Raw genomic sequence first — 19,592 nt, 5'->3', positions numbered from 1 at the left:
TATTTGTCTATAACATCATTTTTTATTAAACATGTCAGGATTTTACATGTTCACCATTATTTATGTATTTATTTGCACTGGGTTACTAAATAAACAATTTTACATGCATTAATATTATCAAGAGTCCCACTTAATAAACCCTCAGAATCACTGCCGTATATCACTAGGTAACTGTCTATTTATTACTGTATATACTTGGTTATAAATCAGGTTGAGCTGCAAATAACATAGACCCAGATCTGACTTCACAAAATGTGCTGGCAGATCAGGGTCTCTGTTTTATATTCTGCTGATTAGTTCTAATAAACTGCATAGGCTCAGATTTGCTGGTGTAATAAGTGATTGCAGATTAGGGTCTATGCAGTTTGATTCAACTTATAAGCAAGTATATGCTGAGTGGTCTAAAGCACTCTCCGTTACGGACCACTGCCATCTCACCTCTGTCTGCGTAGGTTCGAGTCTCGGATTCGGCCAATGTGGGTATGTGAGAAAGCTTGCCAGTAGCTTCTCGAGGGACGGTGGTTCTTTCCAGGGATTTCCTGGGTTCTTCCTCCACCATTAATACTGGCCGCCATGTATAGCCTATCTTGTGCTGAAAAATGGCGTTAAACCCTACAACAACAACAACAAGCAAGTATATACATTATATGTTTTGCTGACTTTGTACAAACAAATATCCTCAAGCTGATATTGATATCCTTGTGCAAACCCAACAAAATGTTTAGTTGTATATTATGCCTTTGAGCACCACTGCAGCTTGTCACGCAATTCATACATATTATATCTTTGTGTAGTATTGTTGCATGTCACATAATTCATACATATAAACTTTTATGTTTTCATGTAATGTTTTGGCATGTCACATAATTGATACATTTGTGTAATGTTGTGGCAAGTTACACAATTCATACATATATACATCTGTGTAGTGTTGTTGCATGTCACATAATTGATACATATAAACTTTTATGTAGTGTTTTTGTATGTCACATAATTGATACATTTGTGTAATGTTGTGCCAAGTCACACAATTCATACATATATACATTTGTGTCATGCTGTGGCAAGTCACATAATTCATACATATATCCTTTGTGTAGTGTTGTTGCGTGTCACATAGTTCATACATACAAATTTTTATGTAATGTTTTGGCATATTATATAATTGATACATTTGTGCAATGTTGTGGCATGTCACAAAATTCATACATATATACCTTTGTGCACCACTGTGGCATGTCCCATTTGTGTAATGTTGTGGCATGTCACATAATTCATACATATATACCTTTTTGTAATGTTGTGGCAAGTCACACAATATATACATATATACATTTCTGTAATGTGGAATGTCACACAATTCATACATATATACCTTTTTGTAATGTGGGAAATTATGCAATTCATACATACATTTGTGTAATGTGGCATTTCACATAATTCATTCATATATACATTTTTGTAGTACTGTGACATGTCACATAATTCATATCTTTGTGTAATGTTGTGGCATGTCACATGATTCATACTTAGATGCCTTTGTGTAATGTTGTGGCATGTCACATAATTCATACTTAGATGCCTTTGTGTAATGTTGTGGCATGTCACATAATTCATACTTAGATGCCTTTGTGTAATGTTGTGGCATGTCACATGATTCATACTTAGATGCCTTTGTGTCTTTGTGTAGTGTTGTGACATGTCACATGATTCATACTTAGATGCCTTTGTATAATGTTGTGGCATGTCACATGATTCATACTTAGATGCCTTTGTGTAATGTTGTGGCATGCCACATAATTCATACTTAGATGCCTTTGTGTAATGTTGTGGCATGTCACAGGATTCATAAATTTTGTGTACATCATTTATCAATTATTTTCTGGATGAAAGAAAAATTGCAGGTAAATATATATCAGCTGTAATTTTCACCTTATTATGACACAAAACTATCTGCATGATAGTGACAGATAAATATTACATTATTAGTCCCTCCACCACCAATTTACATTTTATAGTAGTAATACATTACCTGTCAATATTGAACTGATTATGAATTTGGAGGTAGGCTGATGGCCTAAAATAACTGGTATAAAATTAACATAGTCACCCATGTGGTAGAACTCTCCACTACTCTGAGTTGCCAGCATAACGGGCCACATTTCTGCCATAATTACTGGTATCCAAGAACAAAATGTATTCCCTCTGGTCTGCCAAAGATCAGATGTGAAAGGAGGAGAAAGTTGTGTGCCACTTACAAAACATGGCTTTCTCATAACATCCTTCAATGACGAATGACAAAAATAGGCCTGTGAAGTTGCAATAGCCCTGACTTGATGGGCTTTAATTCCCATGAATAAAAGGTCTCTCTAAGTCAGGGACTGATAAGCTCTTATAATAGTGAGGACAACTGACCTGTTTAATGGTGAATGCTGAGATGTCTGCAAAGTTCATAATAGGTTTGAAGAGACTCTTCCTACCCTTCCTTCTAGCTTCTCATACACTGCCAGTTGAACCGCAATGCCCTAACTGGGGAAAGAAGTCCGTCTTAATCCTGCCCAGCACAGATACAACTGAGACTGGTGATCTAGCATGTTCCATACAGAGGGAGGTTGGAATGATGAGCTTGGATGAGGGGACTAAGCATCTCAGAGGATAAGCAAGGCAATAGTGACAGGAAATGTGTTACTGCTATTAAATAAGCTGACTTCTGTTAAGGAAACAATAAAAATATGTATGCTGGCATTAGTATTCCATTAAAACTATTAGGATTACAAAATGATTAGGTGTTTTAGATCAAAAGATGTCAAGTGTGTAAGCAAATGTATGCAGAAAGGAAATGGAAATAACATACCAGTATACCATACATATTTGTAGACAGCAAGGAAATGGAAATGACATACCAGTATACCATGCATATTTGTAGACAGCAAGGAAATGGAAATAACATACAGGTATACCATGCATATTTGTAGACAGCAAGGAAATGGAAATAACATACCGGTATACCATACATATTTGTATAAAGCAAGGAAATGGAAATAACATACTGGTATACCATACATATTTGTATAAAGCAAGGAAATGGAAATAACATACTGGTATGCCATACATATTTGTATACAGCAAGGAAATGGAAATAACATACTGGCATACCATATATAGATGTATACAGCAAGGAAACGGAAATAACATACCAGCATACCATACATATTTGTATACAGCAAGGAAATGGAAATAACATACTGGTATACCATACATATTTGTATACAGCAAGGAAATGGAAATAACATACCGGTATACCATACATATTTGTATCCAGCAAGGAAATGGAAATAACATACTGGTATACCATGTATATTTGAATACAGCAAGCAAATGGAAATAACATATCAGTATACCATGCACATTTGTATACAGCAAGCAAATGGAAATAACATACTGGTATATCATGCATATTTGTATACAGCAAGGAAATGGAAATAAGATACCGCTATACCATACATACCTGTATACAGGAAGGAAATGGAAATAACATACTGGCATACCATACATATTTGTATACAGCAAGGAAATGGAAATAAGATACTGGCATGCCATACATATTTGTATACAGCAAGGAAATGGAAATAAGATACCGCTATACCATACATACTTGTATACAGGAAGGAAATGGAAATAAGATACCGCTATACCATACATATTTGTATACAGCAAGGAAATGGAAATAACATACTGGTATGCCATACATATTTGTATACAGCAAGGAAATGGAAATAACATACTGGTATGCCATGCATATTTGTAGACAGCAAGGAAATGGAAATAACATACAGGTATGCCATACATATTTGTATACAGCAAGGAAATGGAAATAACATACTGGTATACCATACATATTTGTATACAGCAAGGAAATGGAAATAACATACTGGTATACCATATATATTTGTATACAGCAAGGAAATGGAAATAACATACCGGTATGCCATGCATATTTGTAGACAGCAAGGAAATGGAAATAACATACAGGTATGCCATACATATTTGTATACAGCAAGGAAATGGAAATAACATACCAGTATACCATGCATATTTGTAGACAGCAAGGAAATGGAAATAACATACAGGTATACCATGCATATTTGTAGACAGCAAGGAAATGGAAATAACATACTGGTATACCATACATATTTGCATGAAAGTCTGGTCCAGCTGCCATTGCATTGTATCTATGCAATATGTTAGGGCTAATCAGCAGAACATACAAATATTCCTTGATCTGCCAGTGTATCATGTGATGGTAGATCAGGGTCTTTGCTGATTGTAGTTGGACCCAATCTATACTCAAGTACAAAAGGCAACTATAGTCACCCACATATATTATTTCAACTGCACATTAAATTTCAGTGATATATATATAATCATGAATGGTATTAATGATTTTCTTCTCTAAATAAATAAATCCAATAATAAACTAACTAATGAAACTAACTAACCAACTAAAATAAATAAATAAATAAATAAATAGATAGGAACAATTCTCTGAATCTGGGATTTGTTTTTGTGGTTGTGATCTGAAATGTGGTTAGTTCTAAATATCACTACTCAGATGTTTTGGTTACTTTGGTTAATCCATTTCTTGCCATAACAACCTAGATCACCAACACACCTGAACAAATATTAATGAGCGAACTGATCTCCTGCAAATGGCAGCAAAGCATGTCACTGGCCTAAACTGCTTTTCCACACACACTCCTGTAACATTAGTTACGATAGAGTAATCCACAAGTTGATGTTTGAGATTATTCTTTACAATATTCTCTTTTGATAATGTACCAATACTAGATTGTAACACAGATCTTATCAAATTTATGTTTACAATCAGGCCGTAAGTCCATGAGCTTTCATTAAATCACAACAGACCTATCAAACTTTGTTTACAAGTGTTCAAAAGCTTTGCATATCTAGTTAAAATGCTGATTTTTTTCTTGCTGATTTTTCCACAAGCAAACAAAATATAGCTTAACCTCAAACAAGATTATGTGCTACCTAACTCCATCTGTAAGAGTGGGACAGGAGATTACCGTATATGCTTGCTTATAAGATGAGTCCAACTGCAAACTACACAGATCAAAATAATGCACAGGCAGATCTAGGTCTGTGCAGTTTGCAGTTTGTTATGCAGTTTGTTAGGAGTAATCATTAGAACAAAAAACATATACCATGATCTCCAAGAACATTATGTTATGGCAGATCAGGATCTATGCTGACTGCAGTTGATCTCTACGTATAGGTGAGTATATACAGTACTAATTTTATACCGTTAAAACAGCATCAATTGAAAAGCCTAAAGTCAATTTGGGTCGCTTGAAGTGAATTTGTCTAATATTAATTATGGAAGTGGTAAAAAAGAATAAATTAAATGTGTGACCGGCTGGCACATAGCTTTCTATGAAGATGTGAATAAATATGCCAAACATATTTGTACCAAAGACTGAGTAACCCTGTCTTTAACTTGATTGCGTGCAAGTGCATATTTAGAGGTAAACACCAAAATTGTGAAAGTGCAAGCTTGTTTGGAGGATCATATGACAAACACACAGAAATCTGTAGTAAATTTCTAAAAATGTGAAAATTCCATTAAGCAAACTTTAGGAAGATTAACCCCTATCCAATTAAATATAAATGTGAAGTATAAGATAAACATATCCAAATAAATATAAATGTGAAGTATAAGATAAACCCTTCCAAATAAATATAAATGTGAAATACAAACCCTTCCAAAAAAATATAAATTTGAAGTATAAGATAAACCATTCCAAATTAATATAAATGTGAAATACTAGATTAAATCCTTTCAAATAAATATAAATGTTAAGTTACTAAGTATAAGATAAACCTTTCCAAATAAATAAAATCATGATGTACACTCCCTTCCAAATAAATATAATCATGAAGTACACTCCCTTCCAAATAAATATAATCATGAAGTACACTCCCTTCCAAATAAATGTAAATATGAAGTACACTCCCTTCCAAATAAATGAAAATATGAAGTACACTCCCTTCCAAATAAATGAAAATATGAAGTACACTCCCTTCCAAATAAATGTAAATATGAAGTACACTCCCTTCCAAAATAAATGTAAATATGAAGTACACTCCCTTCCAAATAAATGTAAATATGAAGTACACTCCCTTCCAAATAAATGAAAATATGAAGTACACTCCCTTCCAAATAAATGAAAATATGAAGTACACTCCCTTCCAAACAAATGTAAATATGAAGTACACTCCCTTCCAAATAAATGAAAATATGAAGTACACTCCCTTCCAAATAAATGAAAATATGAAGTACAATACAAAATATAAAAGGTTAAGATGTTAAAATTCTGTAAAATTTTCTTTGGTACATCATCATAAAGTTCCTTATTCAAATTCACATAAAAACTTAATCTCACTGGGTCATACAGATAGGTAGATACAGATGTAGATAAACAGATAGATATAGATAGACACAAATGTTAGTACTTGCATCATTTTCAACATGTATATTATGATCTGAACCATAGTAAACTGTACCTCATCAATGAACTGAAAACCTCTTTACAGGAAGCTGAGTTGGCAAACCTAATCAAATGTATGAACCTATATCAAGATAATTCCCCACAGTCCTCAAAAATAGTTGGGACTTTAAGTACAACTCTCAAATTTATCTTCCATATGCATACTGGTGCATAAAAAGATCATGTTCAAATCTACTGACCACAACATGTTCAGGGATTTTGTTTCCAGTGACTGAATGGGATCTGAACCCTACTGTTTTGGGAACAGATGTCATCTATTGTAGTATTTTCAAAGAGTCCATTGCTGAAACTCAGAATTCTATATGATTTTCAAGTAATTTCAATTGGAACTGGGGATTGATTGATATTCAGACTTGGGCCTAATTTTGGCCTGTGAAGATCCATTGTTACCAAGGTAAGATATGCAATTCAATCATGTAAATATATCCACGCCATTTCTATGCCTACCACATGATGGGCATGCTCTAAAACAAAAAATGTGCATAACTCTTCTGAAAATCATGTGAGTACTATGACTGGTCATCACGCAAGTCTTCTGATGAAGACCAAGATATGTACTAAGTTTCAAAGCAATCGACTGAAAACTGCATGAGTAGTACATTCTGTCACATAGTGTATCCAGCTGTGAGTAAAAAAGGGCAATAACTCATAAAAAATCATGGGAAATTGGATCAGCATGCACATCTTTAGATGATGCTCTCATACAGTACATCAAGCTCCAGTTAATAATAACATAATCAAAATTGCAGAAGCAGTGATTTCTTGATTTGCACATCTTAAAATGATGGTCATAGAATTTCCCACGTTTTGTGGTGATCCTTTGAAACCTGTGACACTACTTGTGTTCACATGATTCTGTCATTCACTACACACAGCTGCAAGTCAAAACTGGGAATAACTCCAACAACAAGAGGCCAGAGTGGGCCAGAGATTGCTCATTTGATTGACATCTACCTATTAATCAAACGCAAGAGCAATTGACCAATAAATCTGGGTCAGTGTCTGGCTGGAATTTCTTCCAATGTTGTTGATTCCATGTTATGCAAATAACTGTTCACTAGTTTCTATCTCTGCATCCATATTTGATGGAGCTTCAGCATCATTTGTCCATTATTAAAAGCCTCTGTGCCAGGATGCTTTCTATTGTACCTGGAGAAAATATGTTTTGAGATGAAGTTGCTTGAATGTTTTCTATTTGTAATAATTGTGGCTTTATTTGATGATGGACTGTAATAATTTCTATAACGTGAAAGGTCCTCAAGCTACAATGTGATTGGCCAAAATATGTTAAAAGGCTTTTCAGGAGAAGTTATTTCTTTTCTATTTTTGTTGCATCAGCCATATTTCAAGGCAGATTAACTTGAACTGTACAAACTTAAAAACCCTGCATGCTATGATTCTTTCTGTTTAATTTAGTCAAATTCTTTTGAGTGGTTTTGAGAAAAGGTCTACATGATGTTTTTATTTTTAGTAAAAATGGCCATATTTTAAGGCAAACTGATATCACCTGTGTAAATTTAAAAGCCTTTAATGCCAGAATGTTTTATGTCAAATTCTGCTAAGTGGTTTTGGGGAATAAATCTTTAAATGATTTATATTTTTAGCAATAGCAGTCATGTTTAATTGCAAACCAGCATCATTTGTATAAAACTGAAATCCCTCAATGGCAGAATACCTTGCATCAGATTAGATCAAATTCTTTTGCAGTTTTGAGAAATCATTTAATGACTTTCCTGTTTTTTGTAATTGTAATGAAGCCATATCAACATTGTATGCATAAATGTGGAAGTCGTATATGCCAGTGTTACTTCTGTTAAATTTGGTCAAATTCTTTTCAGTGTTTTTTTTGAGAAAAGTCTTTAAAGGTTCATCCACTTTTTGTAACGGTGTCCATATTCAGAGGTAGATCAGCATAGTTTTAAAATATTTTACAGACCTAAATGCCAGAATTCTTTCTATCCGATTTAGTCAAATTCTGTTGAGTGGTTTTTGAAAAGTGGTTTAAATTGTTTACCTATTTAGTAATTGTGACCATACTGGATGATGGATTGGCATTCATTTATCAAATCTGAGAGACCATGTTGCCAGAATGCTCCCTGGAAAATCATGTGCAAATTATTCAAGCAGTTTTATTTAAACAAATTGTAAATGAAAGAGGCAAGTAGGGCCATACATAGTCTCATTTTGCCTCACTTTGCCAGGTTAGCTAACAATCACAAAATCAGTTATGCCAGCAATGTGAAAAAGGAATTCATTTTAAGCATTAAATAGCACTGATAGTGCTGTTTTGTTTGAAATATGCTTCCAAAATTAATTTTTCCCACCCTATCATATGCTGTGGTCCATCAGGAAAAGACTGCAGATGGATGGTATCCATCCAGTGTTGATGTTACCTTGCATATTCCATTTAGAATGTATGTAGCATACATTATTGCCTTGCATATTTCAATTAGAATGTCTGTACCATCCATTATTGCCTTGCATATTCCATTTAGAATGTTTGTAGCATACATTATTGCCTTGCATATTCCATTTAGAATGTATGTGGCATACATTATTGCTTTGCATATTCCATTTAGAATATATGTAGCATACATTATTGCTTTGCATATTCCATTTAGAATGTATGTAGCATACATTATTGCCTTGCATATTCCATTTAGAATATATGTAGCATACATTATTGCCTTGCATATTCCATTTAGAATGTATGTAGCATACATTATTGCCTTGCATATTCCATTTAGAATGTATGTAGCATATATTATTGCCTTGCATATTTTATTTAGAAAGTCTGTAGCATACATTACTGCCCTGCATATTCCATTTAGAATGTATGTAGCATACATTATTGCTTTGCATATTCCATTTAGAATATATGTAGCATACATTATTGCCTTGCATATTCCATTTAGAATATATGTAGCATACATTATTGCTTTGCATATTCCATTTTGAATGCATGTAGCATACATTATTGCCTTGCATATTCCATTTAGAAAGTCTGTAGCATACATTACTGCCCTGCATATTCCATTTAGAATGTTTGTAGCATACATTATTGCCTTGCATATTCCATTTAGAATATATGTAGCATACATTATTGCCTTGCATATTCCATTTAGAATGTTTTGTAGCTTACATTATTGCCTTGCATATTCCCTTTAGAATATCTGTAGCATACATTACTGCCCTGCACATTCCATTTAGAAAGTCTGTATCATACATTTCTGAGGTATCATTTTCATCAGTTGCTTTTGGTTTGGAATCTTTAACTTTCTTGGTGAATCCGAGTGCTAAGTTAATTTGATTTCTGACTGGTTGATAATAACTAATTTTGTGCAACTTGCAGTTAGGCATGCTTTCATAAAAGAATTATAAAACAAAATTACAAGCATACGATATAGGTATACTGGTGATCAAGCTGCAGTTCACAGCATAAAATTATACCCGATTTGAAAATCAGAATCTGACGAAAGTAATGGTAATGGCATAAGCTGAGATTTAAAATAGGAGTTATTCCACCAAAGTCAGAATGAATGACATCACTGCTTTTGAAGATGATCATAACATGTACAAAGATTCAAGGTGACCCACTGAAATCTATGACATTAATTGTGCCCACGTGATTCTGTCATACACTACATACAGCTGCAAGTCAAAAAGGGTAATAACTCTAATACAATCAGTGAATTATTGATATCTGCATCATCAGATGACAGTAATAAAAATTTCCAACTATATATTAAAATATGTGAGACCAGATGATTTTGTCATACGCTGTAGCTTCAAGACAAAAAGAGTAATAAAAACTGCAACAAAAAGTTTAGAGCAAAGTGATGTAAAATTACATGGAATCATGGATGTGTCATGCTACAATTTTAATAAGCTGCATTTTTTAAATTAAAACATTAAAATAATGCCAATCCTGGCAAGGGACAACTTTAATCTGCACACTCAAGCAGTTATGATTTAGTAACTTGTACATATGCAAACTTAGGACCAATCGTATTACTGCATGCAAACAATACACAATATGTAACTTACTCCAAAGTCGTGGGACCCCGAGTGGCCGAGTGGTCTAAAGCGCTCTCTGTCACGGATCACTGCCATCTCACCTCTGTCTGCGTGCGTTCGAGTCTCAGGCTCGGCAAATGTGGATATGTGAGAAAGCTTGCCGGTAGCTTCTCGTGGGTCGGTGGTTCTTTCCGGGGTTTTCCCGGTTCTTCCTCCACCATTAATACTGGCCGCCATGTATAGCCTATCTTGTGCTGAAAAATGGCGTTAAACCCTACAACGACAACGACGACGACTACTCCAAAGTCCACAAAACTAAATATTAAAACATTTAGAAAAATACGTCATCTACTATATGTATGTATAATTACAAATATGTGTTCTACATTTTACTTGTCTTCCTTATACATGTTTAAGATTTATATTTCAAACAATCTTTTTGTTAAAGCAAGTTCCAAAAATGTCTAAAAGAAAAACTTAATTTTTTTCAAATAGCCTGAAAATCTACTTGGATCATCCACACAAGAATACAAATACACCAATCAAATATTTTGTCTACCTGAGGTTCTTTTGTCTTAAAATATTCCTACAAGCTTTCAAGTCACAAAAGCTGACATAAAACTTGGAAAAACTGCTGTAGTTACCTGGTACCTCAAATCTAATCAGGACAATCTATTCATTTCAATATTAAGTTTTAATTTCATGGCTATGGGTTTAGTAGTTTTTGTGCTATTACACTCAGACAGATTTATCACAGATGAATGGACATACAGACATACAGCACCAATACAGTATGTGACAGTCTATTCTAGGACATACAGATGTACAGCACCAATACAGTATGTGACAGTCTATTCCAGGACATACAGATGTACAGCACCAATACAGTATGTGACAGTCTATTCCAGGACATACAGATGTACAGCACCAATACAGTATGTGACAGTCTATTCTAGGACATACAAATGTACAGCACCAATACAGAATGTGAGTCTATTCTAGGACATACAGATGTACAGCACCAATACAGAATGTGACAGTTTATTCTAGGACATACAGATGTACAGCACCAATACAGAATGTGACAGTCTATTCTAGGACATACAGATGTACAGCACCAATACAGAATGTGACAGTCTATTCTAGGACATACAGATGTACAGCACCAATACAGAATGTGACAGTCTATTCTAGGACATACAGATGTACAGCACCAATACAGAATGTGACAGTCTATTCTAGGACATACAGATGTACAGCAGCAATACAGAATGTGACAGTCTATTCTAGGACATACAGATGTACAGCACCAATACAGAATGTGACAGTCTATTCCAGGACATACAGATGTACAGCACCAATACAGAATGTGACAGTCTATTCTAGGACATACAGATGTACAGCACCAATACAGAATCTGACAGTCTATTCTAGGACATACAGATGTACAGCACCAATACAATATGTGACAGTCTATTGTAGGACATACATCACCAATATGTGATGGTCTGTTCTAGGACATACAGATGTACAGCACCAATACATAATGTGACAGTCTATTCTAGGACATACAGATGTACAGCACCAATACAATATGTGACAGTCTACTGTAGGACATACAGCACCAATATGTGATGGTCTGTTCTAGGACATATATACAGCACTAATACAAAATGTGAGCATCTTTTTAGGTGACAGATATACAGCACCAATACGATATGTGACAGTCAATACTAGGACATGCAATTACAGGATTAATGCTAATTTCTAATACATCACTCTGAAAAATCAACCAATTGTGTGACAATCACTTATTATATTTTCAAGCCCAACGTTTATTTCTTCCTTATCTCCCTCCTATATTTGGAAAATTTAAATGGAAGGGGTAATTTCCCCTTAAATGATAAATTCTAGACTACAGTTTGAATGTGTCCCTTTTATATGACGCTGGGAATGTAAAAGATAACTTTTGTTGGTATCTTGTACCAATCTAAATGAAAGCATTAGAACTTCCTGAAAGTAATTCTGATCCAACAGACAACACAGACTGGAACCTGAAAAAAATATTGCATCTATGCAAGTGAAGAAAAAAAATCAACTTTAAATCTAAACCTTGAAATTTATAATCCTTTTGAGTATGCATTCAGCCTAAACTTTGTTCTGTCAAAAACAAACTGTTTTAGTTTGGTTTGGTTTTACAGTGCAGCAAAACAGGGAGGTTCTTTAATGCTTGGCAATCAGAGTACAGTGCAATGCCCAATGACATGCCATGGTAACCAATCCAGGCAGATCTGATAGTAAGATCTGAACCTGCACCCTTTCCTGCCTCCATTAGTTGCTTCTTACAACAAGCGGGAGATTTTGCATCTGGACAATTCTAAAATACAAGCCTGCAGCGGGTACAAACTGTTTAAGACCAAAAGTGTACATTCTGTGAGAAGTAAAGACAGTTCAGTTCCAAACAGAGAATCCATTTCCCAGGAGTGGTAATATATAAATTTGGTGAAAGAAGGTGAAATTACTGTATTATATTAGATAAAAATGATTTTCTTTAAGATAGCAGAAAATCATATTTTTAATTCAGCTATCCATTTTTCTATCCATTCAATGTAGTTCGAAAACCGATTTCCATTTCATTGCATGCTACTGATTAATCTTATTTCATTACTGGCCATGCTGTTCTCATTTCTATCATCAGTTTCTTCTCTATTGGTTCATTTTCACTCCATCCACAAAAGTAATCTTTATCCTACATTATGGTGAAGTGAATCATCAGGTCTAAAATAATATCGATTCCACATTATGGTGGAGTGAATCATCAGGTCTAAAATAATATTGATTCCACATTATGGTGGAGTGAATCATCAGGTCTAAAATAATATCCATTCCACATTATGGTGGAGTGAATCATCAGGTTTAAAATAATATCCATTCCACATTATGGTGGAGTGAATCATCAGGTTTAAAATAATATCCATTCCACATTATGGTGGAGTGAATCATCAGGTTTAAAATAATATCCATTCCACATTATGGGGGAGTGAATGGTCAGGTCTAAAATAATATTGATTCCACATTATGGTGGAGTGAATCATCAGGTCTAAAATAATATCCATTCCACATTATGGTGGAGTGAATCATCAGGTCTAAAATAATATCGATTCCACATTATGGTGGAGTGAATCATCAGGTTTAAAATAATATCCATTCCACATTATGGTGGAGTGAATCATCAGGTTTAAAATAATATCCATTCCACATTATGGTGGAGTGAATCATCAGGTTTAAAATAATATCCATTCCACATTATTGTGGAGTGAATGGTCAGGTCTAAAATAATATCGATTCCACATTATGGTGGAGTGAATCATCAGGTTTAAAATAATATCCATTCCACATTATGGTGGAGTGAATCATCAGGTTTAAAATAATATCCATTCCACATTATGGGGGAGTGAATCATCAGGTTTAAAATAATATCCATTCCACATTATGGGGGAGTGAATGGTCAGGTCTAAAATAATATCCATTCCACATTATGGGGGAGTGAATCATCAGGTTTAAAATAATATCCATTCCACATTATGGGGGAGTGAATCATCAGGTCTAAAATAATATCGATTCCACATTATGGTGGAGTGAATCATCAGGTTTAAAATAATATCCATTCCACATTATGGTGGAGTGAATCATCAGGTTTAAAATAATATCCATTCCACATTATGGTGGAGTGAATCATCAGGTTTAAAATAATATCCATTCCACATTATGGGGGAGTGAATGGTCAGGTCTAAAATAATATCCATTCCACATTATGGTGGAGTGAATCATCAGGTCTAAAATAATATCCATTCCACATTATGGTGGAGTGAATCATCAGGTCTAAAATAATATTGATTCCACATTATGGTGGAGTGAATCATCAGGTTTAAAATAATATCCATTCCACATTATGGTGGAGTGAATCATCAGGTTTAAAATAATATCCATTCCACATTATGGTGGAGTGAATCATCAGGTTTAAAATAATATCCATTCCACATTATGGTGGAGTGAATCATCAGGTTTAAAATAATATCCATTCCACATTATGGGGGAGTGAATCGTCAGATCTAAAATAATATCGATTCTACATTATGGTGAAGTGAATGGTCAGGTCTAAAATAATATCCATTCCACATTATGGTGGAGTGAATCATCAGGTTTAAAATAATATCCATTCCACATTATGGTGGAGTGAATCATCAAGTCTAAAATAATATCCATCTCACATTATGGGGGAGTGAATCATCAGGTCTAAAATAATATCGATTCTACATTATGGTGAAGTGAATGGTCAGGTCTAAAATAATATCGATTCTACATTATGGTGAAGTGAATGGTCAGGTCTAAAATAATATCCATTCCACATTATGGTGGAGTGAATCATCAGGTTTAAAATAATATCCATTCCACATTATGGTGGAGTGAATCATCAGGTCTAAAATAATATCGATTCTACATTATGGTGAAGTGAATCATCAGGTCTAAAATAATATCCATTCCACATTATGGTGGAGTGAATCATCAAGTCTAAAATAATATCCACTCCACATTATGGTGGAGTGAATCATCAGGTCTAAAATAATATCCATTCCACATTATGGGGGAGTGAATGGTCAGGTCTAAAATAATATCCATTCCACATTATGGGGGAGTGAATGGTCAGGTCTAAAATAATATCCATTCCACATTATGGTGGAGTGAATCATCAGGTTTAAAATAATATCCATTCCACATTATGGTGGAGTGAATCATCAAGTCTAAAATAATATCCATCTCACATTATGGGGGAGTGAATCATCAGGTCTAAAATAATATCGATTCTACATTATGGTGAAGTGAATGGTCAGGTCTAAAATAATATCGATTCTACATTATGGTGAAGTGAATGGTCAGGTCTAAAATAATATCCATTCCACATTATGGTGGAGTGAATCATCAGGTTTAAAATAATATCCATTCCACATTATGGTGGAGTGAATCATCAGGTCTAAAATAATATCCATTCCACATTATGGTGGAGTGAATCATCAGGTCTAAAATAATATCGATTCTACATTATGGTGAAGTGAATGGTCAGGTCTAAAATAATATCGATTCTACATTATGGTGAAGTGAATCATCAGGTCTAAAATAATATCCATTCCACATTATGGTGGAGTGAATCATCAAGTCTAAAATAATATCCACTCCACATTATGGTGGAGTGAATCATCAGGTCTAAAATAATATCCATTCCACATTATGGTGGAGTGAATCGTCAGGTCTAAAATAATATCCATTCCACATTATGGTGGAGTGAATGGTCAGGTTTAAAATAATATCCATTCCACATTATGGTGGAGTGAATCGTCAGGTCTAAAATAATATCCATTCCACATTATGGTGGAGTGAATCATCAGGTTTAAAATAATATCCATTCCACATTATGGGGGAGTGAATGGTCAGGTCTTAAATAATATCCATTCCATATTACAGTGGAGTGAATGGTCAGGTCTAAAATAATATCCATTCCACATTATGGTGGAGTGAATGGTCAGGTCCAAAATAATATCCATTCCACATTATGGTGGAGTGAATGGTCAGGTTCAAAATAATATCCACTCCACATTACAGTGGAGTGAATGGTCAGGTCTAAAATAATATCCATTCCACATTATGGTGGAGTGAATGGTCAGGTTTAAAATAATATCCATTCCAAATTATGGTATAGCACTATCGATGTACCATAATGTCAGTGAGCTCTGTCTATGCAGCCCATGACTTGCTTTGACAATGGAACATTCTGATTTTCTTAGAAAGTAAAAAGGCTTATGATGTTCAATTCTCCTGACAAAAACTCCTTTACATCTGAAAATGCTGTCAAAAGTCGACCATGGTACATATTCAATAACATTAAAATTTGTTTTAGCAAAACCTGACAATGGTATGGGTTTCACTGGCAATTAAAACAGTGAAATAAATTAATGCTTATTTTATCGTCAGATAATTGTACTGCATAACTCAGTAAAGCACTCACCTACTCTGGGTTGGCAACTTGTCTCATAACACAGTAGAAAATATCCATTAATAAAACAAATACCTAACTAAAACTTATTGTACTATCAAACAAGTGTTATAATCTAAGAGGGATTTAAAAATTTGAAAATTTGGGAAATTTATGAAGCTTTAATCAGAATTAAGAAATCTACACGATGTTGGATAGCTGTGCCCACTTACCGCAGATTCTTCTTGTGTTTTTACATTACATTTTTATCTGTACTTAGAACTAGTGCCACTGACTAATTCTGTGGCAAAGATTTTATGTTTGGTAATTTATAAACAATCATCTAGAAATCAGGGTGGGGTGGAGTTGGGTGGGGCAATGTAAAGTCACACCTGGATAACTTGTGAACCACTTATACACAAGATCAGGCATGGATGCCATTTTTTTCTTCTAGAAAATGACAAAATAATTTACCCTTTTTTGTTGAATGAGAAGAAAATCTTGAGAAAATTTGCAAACCAAACCCTGATATATTGCTCATTTTATCATGAAAATGGCGGTTATTAATATACTTAATTGAAGTCATGAACTTCTCAACTCTGAATAAAAAGTAATATATTTTCTTACAGTTTCTTTGCAAATTCTCAGCACATTGTTAATAACAATATTTAATGAAATTTCGACCAGTGGCAATACTTTCAAAAATAAATACCAATGAAAAACAAATTTGTCATGCAAATATTCATGATTTAATTGTTTTAATGTGGTTTCAATGTGATATATCCTCTTGTATTTAAATGTGAAAAATGTAAATCTACTATCAAAGCATACTGTCTGCAAGTATTTCTGTGAAAACTTACTTAACTGTCTACTGTGTTTTGATCTTCGATTTGCTGACACATTTGTTGTATTGTTACATTCAGTTAAAAATAGACCTGCCCGGTATTGTCATCTTTATTATGTCTCTTATATTAAATTAAATAAATTTCTAGTAGAATTTAATAAAACAGAAAGGTAAAAGGAATGCTTATTCTACCTGCATAAGAACTAGTAGTCATGATCATGTGTCAGGTCAACTCATTGTAACTGACCACTTGAACACTAATATAAATATTATTGTGTAAGTAACATAATTAAACCACCTTAAGTTATCCTACTAATTAACAAATGTGATCAAAGATAGCAATGCAAAAAAGTGAAAAGAGAACTCAGTGAATGCACACCTTTTTTTATATACTCACTTATATATACATGTATGGTTAATTATGGAGAAGTGAGTTCCACAGTTTGTAGTGAACTTAAGATACCAGAAATGGCACACAGAAATTTGCTCAGGGATCAGTAGAAGTTTCACTATTACTTGCAATAAAATCACACCATCAATATTTTACTAATACAGTAAACTCTTTTAAACAAACACCGAGTTTCAACTTTGACATTTCTTTCATGAAATAAATGTCTCAACTTTTTGGAAAAAGGACTCTTGTTTTGTTGTGAAAAATGCAATAATGTAATATACAATGTTTTGCAGGGACACAATGAGGTACTCATATATACAATATTAGTGGACTTTGTGGGCTACTGATATTCCTAGATTTCATGAGCTACTGATATTCATGGATTTTGTGGGCTACTGATATTTATGGATTACCATGGGCTACTGATATTCATAGATTTTGTGAGTAACCAATATTCATGGATTTTGTGAGCTACTGATATTAATAGATTTTGTGGTTACTAAAATCAACGAATGAGCACAACCATCAATTTAAAGACCCAATGAACAATAATCCTAATGTGGGAGTAAAAGTATCCCTTATGCAGTCAACAAATGCAAGGACTGATGATATTAAATGAATTCAAAGTGAATTTAAACTTACGGATAAAGGATTGTATGTTCATTACTGCACAAATGTATGTAACTGATTGAATAATATTACTTGCCACAATTTATTATGAAACTTGGTTTGTTAAATTTAACATCTAATGAAGAGAAGTTGGAAGTTAATGTGATATGTTTGTATGTTACATAATGATACATCAAAAAATGAACAATGATGTCATACATACTTGCTTAAAATTCGGATCCAACTGCAAACTGCATGGACCCAGATCTGCTGGAACATTATGCATCAACAGATGCATATCTGGGTCTATGCAGTTTGTATTTGGACCCGACTTATAAGCAAGTATATGCGGTATATGCGATATGTTGTTTTTGGTGCAGGCTTAGTGCCATTTTTCAGCACATGATAGGCTATATATGGCAGCCAGTATATCTGGTGGAGAAAGGACCTGGGAAATTTGTTTTGAGCCATAGGAAGCTACTGGCAAGCTGTGGTGAAGTATCAGTGATCTGTAAAGGTGAGTGCCATTCAGCCACCCGGGGCCGCATGAAATGATGTTATTATGTCTGTAAATTTGAATGTCATATGAAAAACACTAACAAAATGCATGAAACATAAAATAAAAGCAAAACACCAGATAACTTTATGAGTTTAAAACAAAATAGAATTTTGTCAGTTCCAAATCTATACATGTATCACTTGCCCTCAGCTCATGGTACACAGTGTGTTTGTATGTTTTTTGTATGAAATCATGGTACACAGTGTGTTTGTAGGTTATTTGAATCAAATCATGGTACACAGTGTGTTTGTATGTTATTTGTATCAAATCATGGTACACAGTGTATTTTTATGCCATTTGTATGAAATCATGTTACACAGCATGTTTGTATGTTACATATATTTGTATTAAATCATGGTACACATTGTGTTTGTATGTTATCTGTATGAGATCATGGTACACAGTGGGTTTGTTATGTTATTTGTATGAAATCATGGTACACAGTGTGTTTGTATGTTATCTGTATGAAATCATGTTACACAGAGTGTGTTTGTATGTTATTTATATGAAACCATGGTATGCAGTGTGTTTGTATGTTATTTGTATGAAAT

The 19,592-nt window shown here is 33.9% G+C and overlaps 1 protein-coding gene across 2 annotated transcripts in view; it reads right to left on the bottom strand.

Moving 5' to 3' along the window:
- LOC149799033 (uncharacterized) overlaps window positions 1-19,592 on the bottom strand; it is a 159,263-nt gene that overhangs the window by 138,709 nt on the left and 962 nt on the right. Inside the window, exon 1 of one of the 2 annotated variants that reach the window (XM_089957991.1) lies at window positions 2,416-2,525. The exons of the other annotated variant lie outside the window; for it this stretch is intronic. The gene's annotated coding sequence lies outside the window, so the exon portion shown is untranslated. Of the gene's footprint in view, window positions 1-2,415; window positions 2,526-19,592 lie in introns of those variants that run through there. 2 annotated transcript variants of the gene reach the window in all.

Source organism: Sinohyriopsis cumingii, chromosome 5, assembly GCF_028554795.1.
Source record: "Sinohyriopsis cumingii isolate HCF-2022 chromosome 5, ASM2855479v2, whole genome shotgun sequence".
Taxonomy (NCBI): Eukaryota; Metazoa; Mollusca; class Bivalvia; order Unionida; family Unionidae; genus Sinohyriopsis; species Sinohyriopsis cumingii.
Note: the sequence above shows the minus strand (reverse complement) of the source record. Positions and strands in the feature narration are given on the sequence as shown.